Below are 14,542 nucleotides of genomic sequence, written 5' to 3'. Positions count from 1 at the left end.
TTCAGGCGAACTCCATCTTTCTTGCGTGGAGCCTCAAAGAGTTAACTTGAGGTCGCAGCTCAGGCACTCTACCGTCCCACCCCCCGACTCCCAACCCAGGACGTCAGCATCCAAATTAAATAAAAACACTAATTCCAATGTTTGGTACTCTAATCTGATTTAGAATTTACAAGGGTAAATGTCCTTCTCCCGCCATCGCCATCCACCCCCCACACACACACCCGCTCCAAACAGGAAACAGTCACTCTAGATTTTGCATTGTGAAATACTGTATGTAGATCTTTCCGAGGACAGACAGAAATTAAAATTTTAGAATTCAAGGATTATGAGCATAACTGAAGCAAAATGTAAGTACTTAAAGGTAAAACGATTACGGGACCATCGATGGATTTAAAATATGGAGATGCCGGGGATCGAACCCGGGACCTCATGCATGCTAAGCATGCGCTCTACCACTGAGCTACATCCCCACCAAACAATTAAATTCTCTTTGAAGCTGCCTTCATGAAATAGGATAAAAATTTATTCCAACCATTTTCAGTGAAATTATTTTGTTCCTTTGTAAACAAGAATTTTATTTTTCACCTCTCTTTTAAATTCATAACATTTGCCCTCAGTACTCTCAATTCCAGAAGAAATGAGAAATTTATAGAAACACTATCAAAACTAACATAAGTTACAGAAAAAGTTGACTCTATGTAGGTATTAAAACAAATTAATAATGAATTTTTAAAAAATCCCCATAAAATATAATTTTCAAGTCTAGGGAGATAGCATAATGATTAGGCTAATGACTTCCATGTCTGAGGCTCTGAGGTGCCAGGTTCAATTCACAACAGCACCAGAAGCCAGAGCTGAGCAGTGTTCCAGTGTATCTCCATCTCTCTCTCTATCACTCTCATTGAAATAAATTTAAGTATATATTTCTCCATGCCTGAAATAACTTTGTTGGCATGTTGTATGAAATCTTAAAGAAATGATAATCTCAGGCAGGGATAGGTATCATAATGGCTATGCAAACAGACTCTCATGCCTCAGGCTCCAAAGTCCCAGGTTCAATTTCCTGTATGACCATAAGCCAGAACTGAGCAGTGCTCTGGTTAAAATAAAAGAATGCTGACCTCTGTGATATGTAAAATATTCCAGAAAATAAAAATGCTTTATAAGCTTTTTAAATTTTTTTAGGAATAAATATAATATACTTTTGTACTTTTTTTTTTTTTTACCAGCAAGAGCTCAGCAATTTTTGTATATAGTGGATAATCCAGGTATCTAAATACTTTGAAAATTATGACATTATTATACATTTTTAGAATTTAATCAACAATTGTATGTTATATTTAAAGTGTACACTATTATTTAATTTTGAAAACCCACTTTATTGAAAAGTTAATGGTTTATAATATTTTTCCCCTTTGTTTTTGTATTTGTGACTAGTAGTAGGTTACAAGATTGTAAAATTACATTTATTTTATAGAGAGGAATACTGTACTCAGAACCCCCTCTGAAAATCCTGTGTCTATACTGCACTGGTCAGACATTGTCACATATCCCTTCCTGGATCAGTCTCTGTCAGTCAAAAAAGAAGATTGTAACTAGTAAAATAGGTAAGTGTTTCTCAATGAGAACACTTCCATGTGGGCCTGTTTGTTTGTTTGTATGTTCAGATATTCCTTGGAAAATTCATGCAGCTAAAAAAACCAAAACATGCAAATAAACAATCTGCTCATTATTTCTGAATCTCTGTTTTATGTATAAGCCCTGTCCTTTTTTTTTTTTTTTTTAGCAGTTTTCATGGGAAAGGAAATGCAAAGTTTTTTTTTGTTTTTTTTTAAGCTTCTGTTTTGACCATGTTAATTTACAGTTGTCTGTTAATCTGTTATCTCCATGTGGAGATATTAAGCAAGCAGTAAAATGTTTGCCAGTGTACCTAAGAGAGATCAAGTCTAGATAGACTTGACATGAAATTATTTAAGGTACTTAATAGTACTAATAGTATAATTAATAATAATAAGAGGCAACAAAGGGGTGCTGGGTGGTGGCACACCTGGTTGAGTGCACATGTTATAATGTGCAAGGACCCGGGTTCCAGCCCCCACTTGCAAGGGGAAAGTTTTGCAAGTGGTGAAGTTGTCTCTGTCTCTCTCACTCTCTATCACCCCTCCCTCTCAATTTCTGGCTGTCTCTATCCAATAAATAAAGCTTAAAAAAAAAAAAAAAAGAGTGACAACAAAGGAAATTGTTTAAAAAAACAAGAAAACTTAACCATTATATTTCACCACACAGAAAGGTAAACTTCAAATGAATCATGGACTTGGCTTAGACCAGAAACTATCAAAAATTTAAAGGAAAATATTGACTGACCTCTTTTCCACCTATTTTTTTATCTTTTTATTTTATTTATTTATTATTGAATAGAGAGAGAAAAAATTGAGAGGGGGAGATGGAGAGGAAAAGAGGCAGAGAGACGCTTGCAGCCCTGCTTCATCACTCATGAAGTTTTGCCGCTACAGGTAAGGACCAGGGGCTTGAACCCCAGTCCTTGCACACTGTAATGTGTGTGCTTAATACACCTAAATTTTATAGGCATCTTCAATAATACAAATCTAATTGCAAAGAAGACAAAAACAAAAATAAACCAATAAGACTACATCAAATTAAAATGTTTCTGCACAGCAAAAGAAACCACCACCCAAGCAGATACTCTTTACAAAACTGGAGTTCTTTACTTGCCATACATCAAACAAAAGGCAAATAACCAAAATATATAAAGAGCTCACCAAACTCAGCAATAAAAAAAAAAAAATGACCCCATTCAAAAATGGAGAGAGGTTATGAACAGCATATTCACCTAAGAAGAGATCCAGAAGGTCTATATGCATGTGGAAAAATTGATAGAGAAATGAAATAAAGACAGCACTGAGATACCATTTCACTCCTATGAAAATGTCACACATCAGAAAGGATAGTAACAACAAATTAGGTTGCAGGGGTAAAGGAACCCTCTTGTATTGCTGGTAGCAATGTAATTTGGTTCAACTCTTGTGGAGAACTCTCAGATGGCTAGAAATGGACATACCCTATGATCCTGCAATTCCTCTCCTGAGGATATATCCTAAGGAACCAAACAAACCCATCAGAAAAGATTTTTGTATACTTATGTTCATAGCAGCACAATTTGTAATAGCCAAAACCTGAAAGCAACCTAGGTATCCAACAACATAGATATAAAATCAGCTATTAAAAATGATGAATTCACCTTCTTCACCTCATCTTGAATGAAACTTGAAGGAATTGTCTTAAATGAGATAAGTCAGAAAGAGAAAGATGAATTGGGATGATTACACTTAAAGACAGAAGTCGAGAAATAAGAACAGAAAGGAAAAACACAAAGTAGAACTTGGACTGGATTTGACGTACTGCACCAAGGCAAAAGATTCTGAGGGTGGGTGGGGGAGCTTTCTGGTCCTGGCACATGATGGTGGAAGAGGACCTAGGCTGGGGGTGAGAGTGTTTTGCAGAAAACTGAGAAATGCTACACATGAATCAACAACCGTATTCACTGTAAACTATTAATTCCACCAATAAAAGTATTTGAAAAAAATTTTTTTAAACCCAGTGAATATTATTACCTCATGCTGGTTAAAGCAGCTATCAAAATACAATTAGTATTAAGTGTTTGCAAAAGAACAGAAGTAGATCTGTGACTAGCATGGGACTTGCATGGTTTAGGATCTAGAGGGTCCTTGGTTCAATCCATGTACAAGAGCTGAACAGTCTTATACACAAATAAATGAATAAATCTTTTTTAAAAGAGACAAAAAAGAAGATTCTTATTGTGCCAGCAAAATAGTACACATGGATACTTTGTTGCTTTGGCATGTGTGAGACCTGATTTGAGCCCACATTGAAAGAGACTTTGGTACTGTAAGTCTCTCCTCTCTCTCTCTCCTTCCTACTCTGTCTTTATCTAAACACACATACACACAAAAACACACACACAGGCAAACACTTGTTTACTGTTCGTAGGAATGTAAATTTGTGCAGCTACTATGACAAACATTTACACACACACACAAAGAATTAGAAATACAACTACTACATGATCCAATAATTTCAATTCTAAGTATTTGTTTTATTTGCTATTTACAACTTTAGTGTTTTTTTTTTTTAAAGTTTCTATTTATAAAATGGAAACACTGTGTGGTCTGAGAGGTGGTACAGTGAACAAAGCATCAGACTCTAAAGCATGAGGTCCTCAGTTCAATCCCTGGCAGCACATGTACCAGAGTGATGTCTGGCTCTTTCTCTCTCCTTCTATCTTTCTCGTAAATAAATAGATAAAAACTTTTATTAAAAAAAAAATGGAAACACTGACAAGACCATAGGATAAAAAAGGTACAATTCTACACAATTCCACACAATTCCCAACACCGGAACTCCATATCCCATTCCCTCCCCTGATAGTTTTCCTACTCTTTATCCCTCTGGGAGCTTGGACCCAGGGTCATTATGGGGTGCAGAAGGTGGAAGGTCTGGCTTCTGTAATTACTTCCTGGATGAACATGGATGTTGACATGTTGATACATACTCCCAACCTGCCTCTCTCTTTCCCTAGTGGGACAGGGATCTGGGGTGTATTTATTTACTTATTTTTTAAAGAACAGATTTCCACAAGTGCTGGGGAGATAGCATAATGCTATCATGCCTGAGACACCAAAGGTCTCAGGTTCAACCCCCAGCATCACTGTAAGCAAGAGCTGAGCAGTGTGCTCTAGTAAAACAAAACAAAATGAAACAAAACAAAGCAAAGCAAAACAAATCACAGCCTAGCAACATTAGTGTCCATTAATGGATGACTGGATAAAGAAAATGTGGCATGTATGTCTATGTGTGTGTATATACAATAAAATATTATTCAGTCACAAAAAGAATGAAATCTTGCCATTAGCAACAGTATGGATTTTTAAGACTTTTTAAAGGCTTTAAAAATTAATTATATGGGAGTTGGGTGATAGCGCAGCGGGTTAAGCGCAGATGAGACAGAGCTCAGGGACTGGTGTTAAGGATCCCGGTTCGAGCCCACCTTTCCCCAGCTACAGGAGAGTCGCTTCACAAGTGAAGCAGGTCTGCAGGTGTCTATCTTTCTCTCGCCGTCTCTGTCTTCCCCTCCTCTCTCCATTTCTCTCTGTCCTATCCAACGACGACGACATCAATAACTACAACAATAAACAACAAGGGCAACAAAAGGGAATAAATAAATATTAAAAACATTTTTAAAAATTAATAATTAGCTTGTTAATTTGAAATAGAGGAGAACAAGTGAAAACCAGAACATAGCACATTATAATGCTAAGGGTGGAACCCAGAACCTCATGCTCTTAAGTCCAGATTTCTAGCCACTACTTCAACTCCTGAGTCACACAAGCTTTATGCTAGGTTAAATATACCAGACAAGAACAAATAAATACAGTATGATCTCACATACATGTGGAGTTTAAAAAGAAACTAATAAACTGCTAGATTCATAGATACAGAGAAATAATAGAAGTTGCTAGAGACAAGGCTGGAGTAATACGGAATGGTGAGTAAAATGGGTGAAGGAGGTCAAAAATATGCATTTCTAGCATAAAGTAAATCATGAAGAAATAATCTACAGGGGCTATGGGTAGATAAAATAATGATTATGCAAAGAAATTCTCATGCCTGAGACTTCAGATTCCCAGGTTCAGTCCCCTGCACCACCATAAGTCAGAGCTGAGCAGTGCTCTGGTAAGAAAAAGAAAGAAGAGGAGAAGAAGAAGAAGAAGCAATATACAGCTTGACAACTAGTTAATAAAACTAGTTCTTTAGTCAACAGTTTGTTCTGCTTTATATCTTAACTCTTTTTCAGTCACTAGGTTCCAGATACTACCATGATGCCAACTGGACTTCCCTGGGCAGACAACCCCACCAATGTGTCCTGGAGCCCTGCTTCTCCAGAGCTCTGCCCCACTAGGGAAAGAGAGAGACAGGCTGGGAGTATGGATCAACCTGTCAATGCCCATGTTCATCGGGGAAGCAATTACAGAAGCCAGAGAACACTCACCTTCTGCAACCCATAATGACCCTGGGTCCTTACTCCCAGAGAGGTAAAGAATAGGGAAGCTACCTAGGGAGGGGATGATGGGATATGGAGTTCTGGTGGTGGGAATTGTGTGGAACTGTACCCCTCTTATCCTATGATCTTGTCAGTGTTCCCATTTTATAAACAAAAATTAAAATAAAAAAGTAAGATTGAATTCTAGGGGGAAGATCTCTCTGCCCAAGGGCAGTTGTCAGTGATAACCTCTACAGAACCTGTATAGCAAGCCACTCAGTCTTCTCTGAGCTCCACCAAGGGCAGAAGCAGAGCCCACACATGGTAGGACCTAAAAGATTTCTATCACAGAAGATAAGAAACTGTAGTCATGTGACAATTGCTGTCTTGTAAATCTCTGTTTCACCAATAAAGTGATTTAAAACAAATTTGAAGTAGAATAGCAATATATGCTTTCTGAGGCTCCTTGCTTTGCTCAAAACTGTTCTAATAGATATTTTTTTCCATTTATACTAACCATAATCAGTGTTAACTTTTTAAAAAACTTTTTTTAAAGAATTTATTTATTTATTTATGAGAAAGATAGGAGGAGAGAAAGAACAAGCCATCACGCTGGTACATATGCTGCCAGGGATTGAACTCCGGACCTCATGCTTGAGAGTCTAGTGCCACTGCACCACCTCCCAGACCACTAAAAAATTCTTTATGGGGGATTAATGTAGTGTTCACTTTTTGTATCCAAGAGAATTTACTAATACAGAGCTCAAAATAAGCTATAATTTTTTTAAATACAGTATACCAAGTTTATTTAACAAAACCACGAGGTGAAATCAAGCAGGCACTGAGTATTAAAAGGAAAAACTGTGGTCTGGGAGGTGGTGCAGTGGATAAAGGGTTGGCCTTTCAAGCAAGAGGTCCTGAGTTCTACCCCTAGCCACACATGTACTAGAGTGATGTCTGGTCCTTTCTCTCTTTTCCTATACCTCTCATAAATAAATAACTAAATAAATAAATAAATAAATAAATATTTAAAAGGAAAAACCAACTAGAAGAAATTTTGTCCTAAACATCTTGTACTAACTACTTGCAGTTACATTTAACTGAGCTCTGTTGCTGAGAATACAGCTCATTCACAGGTATGCATGAAAAATTTGTACATTTTTTCAAATATTCACTGAATAGTACCTTATATACACATATACATTAAATTTGAAAAGGACTTAATTGATGGTCTAATATGTTTCATTTTTATTGATCTTTTGGAAGAGGTCATCCACAGAGAAGAATATGTGATTCTGGTTTATGACTCATGTAATGAACCCAACCCAGGCTCTGTTGAATACCAGGTCTCTTCCACTTCTTTTCAGACATCAGATAGGTTTTGGGTACCTGTGTGGGAAATTCTCTGGTTAATATGGCATGCCAATACACATAGTCCAAGTAGTAAGTAGATCTGTTAGTGGGCCATTCTGTGGCGGCACAGGAGAAGGAATGGAGTAAGGAAAGACAAGACCACATCACACCTACGTAACAGACTCAACTGAGACCAACAGCCATATACTTCTTGATCATTATTTCTTCATCTCTTACATCTTTTCCTATGGTTGATTTCCTCTGTCATCCTGTGACCTACCTTAATTTCCTAATGTTTTGTGTCATGTCACAAGCCTGATATTTATTATGACTAGAATAACACTATGTTTTCCTTTCCAGCTATAAACTTCCCACTTATTAAATATGCATCACAAATGGCCAGGTGGTGGTACACCTGATTGAGTGCACATATTACAATGTTCCACCTGCAGGGGGAAAGCTTTACAAGTGGTGAAGCAGTGCTACAGACATCTCTCTTTCTATCTCCCCCTTCCCTGTCAATTTCTGGCTATCTCTATCCAATAAAATAAAGATAAAAAAAGTAAATATACGTCACAAGTATCTCTTCTTTCCATAATTTATGTCTTCAAGAAGTGTTGGTCCTTATCCTTGAATGTGTCCCAGCATTCTTTCACATTTTTAAGTATGTAAAACATGATAATTATGATTTAGACTATAACTATTGCTTATAGATAATTTCTCCCTTCTGACACTCTGTTGTATCCCTTAATTTAGCACAGTTATATAACTAATAACATGCCCTAACAAGGGCAGAGAAAAACACATGCTGCCACTATTTGTGTATTTTTAAATTTAATTTTATTTCTTTTATTTTATAAGAAAGAGAGAAATACTGTGGGAAAGATATAAAGACTAGAGAGAGCACTGCTCAACTCTGGCTTATGATCATGCTGGGAATTAAGTACATGGAAGCCTTTTTACGTAACCATTACCCTACCCCCTCCATAACTTCTGTGTGTTTTTTATTGTGAACAGAAACAATGTGGTAAGTTGCTACAATATCAATATCCCAAAACACCCAGTGGAATAAGAAATGAGCATGAGGGCAATGCAGAAATCACATAAATCTAAAAAATCATGTAATTGCAATTGTCCAGAGACACCTAAATTGGATTTTCAATGCTGTCAGACAATCTTTCACGGGTTTCCAGTCAATGCCATCTTCCATTTCCATAAACTCTCTCCAATCTTCACTACTTTCCCAAAATTCCCTTCACTGGATCAAAACTCGCTGTCCCTCTCAGAAACATTCAGCCAAGCCAAATGTTCAGTGAGAAATAAAGTATTAACTAGATTATTAACCATAACATATGAAGAAATACATCATATGGTCTTTGGATGAACGCTTGAATATGCTGCTCCCATCTCAATACTGAAAATCATGCGACTTTGCCCTCCCATAAAAGGAAAGGAGGGAGAATTACTAAGAGAAATTCTAATTATTCTCCAACGGAAAGCTTAATCATTACTAACACTTCCTGGATGCAGTCGTAGGATGAATTTACTTCTGAATTGTAATTCTAGCTTTGTACTACTCAGTGGAAAATAAAGCAGCCTAAGGGCGTTTCCAGGAAGCTGGGAATAAAATGGTGGTTAATTAAAAGGAAAAGAAATAGAATTACAGATGAGAAATAGCTCGATTCAAAGGAAATAACAATGACAAAAATGATGAGGACTGAAATGTTGTATTCAGACCGAGATGAGTTGGAACACAGTATGAATAAAGAAAGACCCTGGAGATGCCGGGGATCGAACCCGGGGCCTCATACATGCGAAGCATGCGCTCTACCACTGAGCTACATCCCCAAGTGGTGGTCAGGACCTGAGTAGAATTCCTGTCCTGTTAAAAGCCGGAAATGGTTCACCCTTTCCCCTGCATAATTACTGTTATTCTTCCTTTCACCAGACAGTGGCGGGCTTTGCAGGTGAATTACAACCTCATTAATTTGAAGCCTCACCCAGATTACATCCAAATAATTCTTTCCCGAAACGTTCCATCTCCATTATATGCTTGCTCACTGAGACTACAGTACAATTGTAGTAGTTAAAACATCACTGTCTTTTCTTACGTTCACCAAGTTGACTCCCAGGTGGAGCTACCTAAAAGGTTTCCCCAGATCCTTTACGAACTGATCCACTAGCCAAAAGACTCATGGAAAATGACATCCAAACTCTTTGCAGACGAGTACGTGGAATAATTATATGCATCTTCTGAAGCTCCTGCTCCCAACTTGACCCCGCTTGGTGAAAATAATAAAAATAAAAATAAAATACCTATCCAACTAGATGAAAATCCTGCCCTGATTTTTTTTTTTTTAATCACCAGAGGCAGTAACTAGGCCGACGGGTGAAGCTGCAACGCTAGAATACGCTGAAACCGCATTTTTGCCCCCAGATTCACTGCAACAGCTATTGATTTTTGTCTCTTGCTTCAGAAATTATATAGCTAAGAATCGTGACTCTTCAGAGGTGAAAACTACAACAGCAAAGGCACAATCCATGAAAACTGTGTAAGTTGAATTTCATTCGAATTAAAAACCGTTCCGCAAATGGCACTCAATGAAATGAGTAGAAAATATATACAAAACACAAGTTTAATAAAGAGCTGGCATCCAAAATAGACCAAGAACTCTTGACAGTCGACAAAACTTGTTTTCTCCTCTCCCCTCCCCCTCGTCTTCCCCACCACCAAGGTTTCACCCATACAGTATTTCATCTGTCTCAGTTGAGGATTTAAACCTTCTTTCCTCCAACTGAAATAAGGATGCCCATTATCTATGTAAAAACCTTATCGAATCAAACATTTTTTATGCCAATCTACCTAAATGACGCTGTTTTAATGATTTTATCAGCCCAAGAGAATTTAGAGGATTCTTGTGAGTTATTTGACACGTTACTACTGACTTGGAGGTTGAAAGACAAGTGCACTTTTCCCTTTTAAATAAGAAGGGATGTGGTCCAGGAGGTGGATCAGTGAATCAAGCCTTGGATTCTCAAGCATGAGGTCCTAAGTATGATCCCTGGCAGCACATGTACCAGAGTGATGCCTGGCTCTTTCTCTGTCTCCTCCTATCTTTCTCATTAATAAATGGATAAATCTTTATTTAAAAATGAAATAGCGGGGCGGGGTGGTAGCACAGAGTTTTTAAGCGCACGTGGCTCGAAGCTCAAGGACCTCTGTAAGGATACTGGTTCTATGGGGGTCGCTTCACAAGCGGTGTGGCAGGTTTGCAGGTGTCTTTCTCTCCCCCTCTGTATTCCCGCCCTCTCTCGATTTCTCTCTGTCCTTTCCAACAACGACGACAGCAATAACAACAATAATAATAACAACAGCAATGGTAAACAACAAGAGCAGCAAAAGGGGAAAAAATAGCTTCCAGGAGCAGTGGATTCATAGTGCAGGCATCGAGCCCCAGCAATAACCCTGGAGGGAAAGAAAGAAAGAAAGAAAGAAAGAAAGAAAGAAAGAAAGAAAGAAAGAAAGAAAGAAAGAGAGAGAGAGAGAAAGACTAAGGAACAATATTCTAAATAGAAATTAAAGAATGGGGCTTGAAGTAATCCACCCCAAAATTTGTCATTTTGACACAGATTGTTTTGTGTTGGAGGCTAAAAATCAACAGATGCAAAAAGAAGTCTTCCCAAACCTAATCTAACCAAAAGCAGAAATTCTGAGAAATGAGAACTGCTAAGGATCTAAGAAAATCTCACTTATTATATTGGTTTCTGTAGATTGCTGCCCTTGAAAATCTAAAATAGTTTTCTCTCGTTGCACTAGAAATGTATCATTCTTTGTTAAGATGCTTTATAAAACCAAGGTCTAAATTCCCTTTATTCACCACTGTGTGTCACCTGTATATACTGCTGCATGCACTTATAATTTATAAAAAAGAAAAAAATATTTTAAATATATTTTAAATAAATATATTTTTAAAAAATTTATTTAAAAATTTTTTAAAATATATTTTATATTTTAAATATATTTTTTATATTTTATAAAATATATTTTAAATTGTCATTAATACCTCACATTATACTGAGAAGTGATTTCCAAGAACATTACCATGTTTCGTACAATGTATTATGAAAAGTACTTAATAAGATATACTTTACAGTGGTCTGGGAGGTGGTGCAGTGGTAAAGCTTTCGACTCTCAAGCATGAAGTCCCAAGTTTGATCCCTGGCAGCACATGTGCCAGGGTGATGTCTGGTTCTTTCTCTCTCCTCCTATCCTCCTCATAAATAAATAAAATCTTTAAAATATATATATACTTTACAATATGTAAAAATAATTTTGCTGCATCCATGACCTCTATGTTGCCATTTTATTCAAGGTCAAGGCTGTAGCATGCCTCCCTAAATTTCCCACTGTTAGTACTGTCATTATCCTTTTCAAGATTCAGATGGTACCTCCAGAGCAGGCTTTTTCAAGAGATGTCGCCTTGGTACTTGGAGTATTTCAAGCTACGGTCAATCAAAGTCCTAAAGTGTTTTTTTTTTTAATTTATTTATTCATAAAATGAAACACTGACAAGACCACAGGATAAGAGGAGTACAATTCCCACCACCAGAGCTCCATATCCCAACCCCTCCCCTGATAGTTTTCCTATTCTTTAACCCCATGAGAGTATGGACCCAGGGTCACTACGGGATGCAGAAAGTGGAAGGTCTGGCTTCTATGATTGCTTCCCCGCTGAACATGAGCATTGACAGGTCAATCCATACTCCCAGCCAGTCCTGAAATTTTAAGAGAAGCTATTATATTACTTTAACTATCTTTAAGAGTAAAGATTGGAGGAATGATTTAGATTTAGTATTATCTTCAGAAATAACTTTTTAAAATGTTTATTTACTTACTTATTCCCTTTTGTTGCCCTTGTTATTTTATTGTTGTAGTCATTATTGTTGTTATTGATGTTGTCGTTGTTGGATAGGACAGAGAGAAATGGAGAGAGGAGAGGAAGACAGAGAGGGAAGGAGATAAGATAGACACCTGCAGACCTGCTTCACCGCCTGTGAAGCGACTCCCCTGCAGGTGGGGAGCCATGGGCTCAAACTGGGATCCTTATGCCGGTCCTTGTGCTTTGCACCATGTGTGCTTAACCCGATGCGAGCTACTGCCCGACTCCCCAGAAATAACTTTTTTAAAGAGATTTTTTTATAAGATTTTATTTATGAGAAAGATAGGAGGAGAGAGAAAAAACCAGACATCACTCTGGCACATGTGCTGCCAGGAATCGAACTCGGGTTCTCTTGCTTGAGAGTCCAAAGTTATCACTGCACCAACTCCCAGACCACAGAAATAACTTTTTTTTTTTTTATTAAAGAAAGGATTAATTAACAAAACCATAGGGTAGGAGGGGTACAACTCCACAGAATTCCCGCCACCCAATCTCCATAACCCACCCCCTCCCCTGATAGCTTTCCCATTCTCTATCTCTCTGGGAGCATGGACCCAGGGTCATTGAGGGTTGCAGAAGGTAGAAGGTCTGGCTTCTGTAATTGCTTCCCCGCTGAACATGGGCTTTGACTGGTCGGTCCATACTCCCAGTCTGCCTCTCTCTTTCCCTAGTAGGATGGGTCTCTGGGGAAGCTGAGCTCCAGGACACATTGGTGGTGTCTTCAATCCAGGGAAGTCTGGCCGGCATCCTGATGACACCTGGAACCTGGTGACTGAAAAGAGAGTTAACATACAAAGCCAAACAAATTGTTGAGCAATCATGGACCCAAAGCTTGGAAAAGTGGAGAGGAAGTATTAGGGAGATACTCACTGCAAACTCTAGTATACTTCTGCTTTCTTACTTTGGTGCCATACTCCAAACTCAGTCAATTTCTGCTTTGCGTTTCTACTTCTTTTTTTTTTTTTTTTTACATGCATAACATTCCCCAGATTCCCATTTAGCAATACAACCCCCACTATTTCATTCATCATTTTTCATGGACCTGTATTCTCCCCACCCACCCACCCACCCCAGAGTCTTTTACTTTGGTGTAATACTCTAATTCCATTTCAGGTTCGACTTGTGTTTTCTTTTCTAATCTTGTTTTTCAACTTCGGCCTGAGAGTGAGATCATCCCATATTCATCCTTCTGTTTCTGACTTATTTCACTCAACATGATTTTTTCAAGGTCCATCCAAGATCTGCTGAAAACGGTGAAGTCACCATTTTTTACAGCTGAGTAGTATTCCATTGTGTATATATACCACAACTTGCTCAGCCACTCATCTGTTGTTGGACACCTGGGTTGCTTCCAGGTTTTGGCTATTACAAATTGTGCTGCCAAGAACATATGTGTACACAGATCTTTTTGGATGGATGTGTTGGGTTCCTTAGGATATATCCCCAGGAGGGGAATTGCAGGGTCATAGGGTAGGTCCATTTCTAGCCTTCTGAGAGTTCTCCAGACTGTTCTCCACAGAGGTTGGACCAATTTACATTCCCACCAGCAGTGCAGGAGGGTTCCTTTGACCCCACACCCTCTCCAGCATTTGCTGCTGTTACCTTTTCTGATGTGTGACATTCTCACAGGAGTGAAGTGATATCTCATTGTTGTCTTGATTTGCATTTCTCTGACAATCAGAGACTTGGAGCACTTTTTCATGTGTTTCTCGGCCTTTTGGATCTCTTCTGTGGTGAATATTCTGTCCAATTCCTCCCCCCATTTTTGGATGGGGTTATTTGTTGTCTTGTTGTTGAGTCTGGTAAGCTCTTTATATATGTTGGTAGAAATAACTTTTACAGAAAACTATCTACACAGTGGGGTTACAGAACATTTGATCTTTTACTTTCTCTCTTTCCTTCCCTTCCTTTCTTTCTTCCATTTTTCTTTCCTTCTTTCTTTTTTTTAATAATTTTTTTAGTTATAAAAAGGAAACATTGACAAAACCATAATATAAGAGGGGTACAACTTTGCACAATTCCCACCACGAGACCTCTGTATCACATCCCCTCCCCTGATAGCTCTCCTATTCTTTACCCCTCTGGGAGTATGGACCCAAGATCATTGTGAGATGTAGAAGGTGGAAGGTCTGGCTTCTGTAATTGCTTCCCCGCTGAATGTGGGCATTGA

General features: G+C 38.1%; 2 non-coding genes across 2 annotated transcripts; both read right to left on the bottom strand.

Annotated features, from left to right (window-relative positions):
• Positions 1-398: 398 nt before the first annotated feature.
• TRNAA-AGC (transfer RNA alanine (anticodon AGC)) lies at positions 399-470 on the bottom strand. Its single transcript has one exon. It is a non-coding gene; the product is annotated as a tRNA-Ala (tRNA).
• Positions 471-9,208: 8,738 nt separating this feature from the next.
• TRNAA-CGC (transfer RNA alanine (anticodon CGC)) lies at positions 9,209-9,280 on the bottom strand. The gene has a single exon. It is a non-coding gene; the product is annotated as a tRNA-Ala (tRNA).
• Positions 9,281-14,542: the final 5,262 nt, after the last annotated feature.

Source organism: Erinaceus europaeus, chromosome 4, assembly GCF_950295315.1.
Source record: "Erinaceus europaeus chromosome 4, mEriEur2.1, whole genome shotgun sequence".
NCBI lineage: Eukaryota > Metazoa > Chordata > Mammalia > Eulipotyphla > Erinaceidae > Erinaceus > Erinaceus europaeus.
The sequence above is the reverse complement of the archived record's forward strand: the minus strand, read 5'-3'. Positions and strand labels throughout refer to the sequence as shown.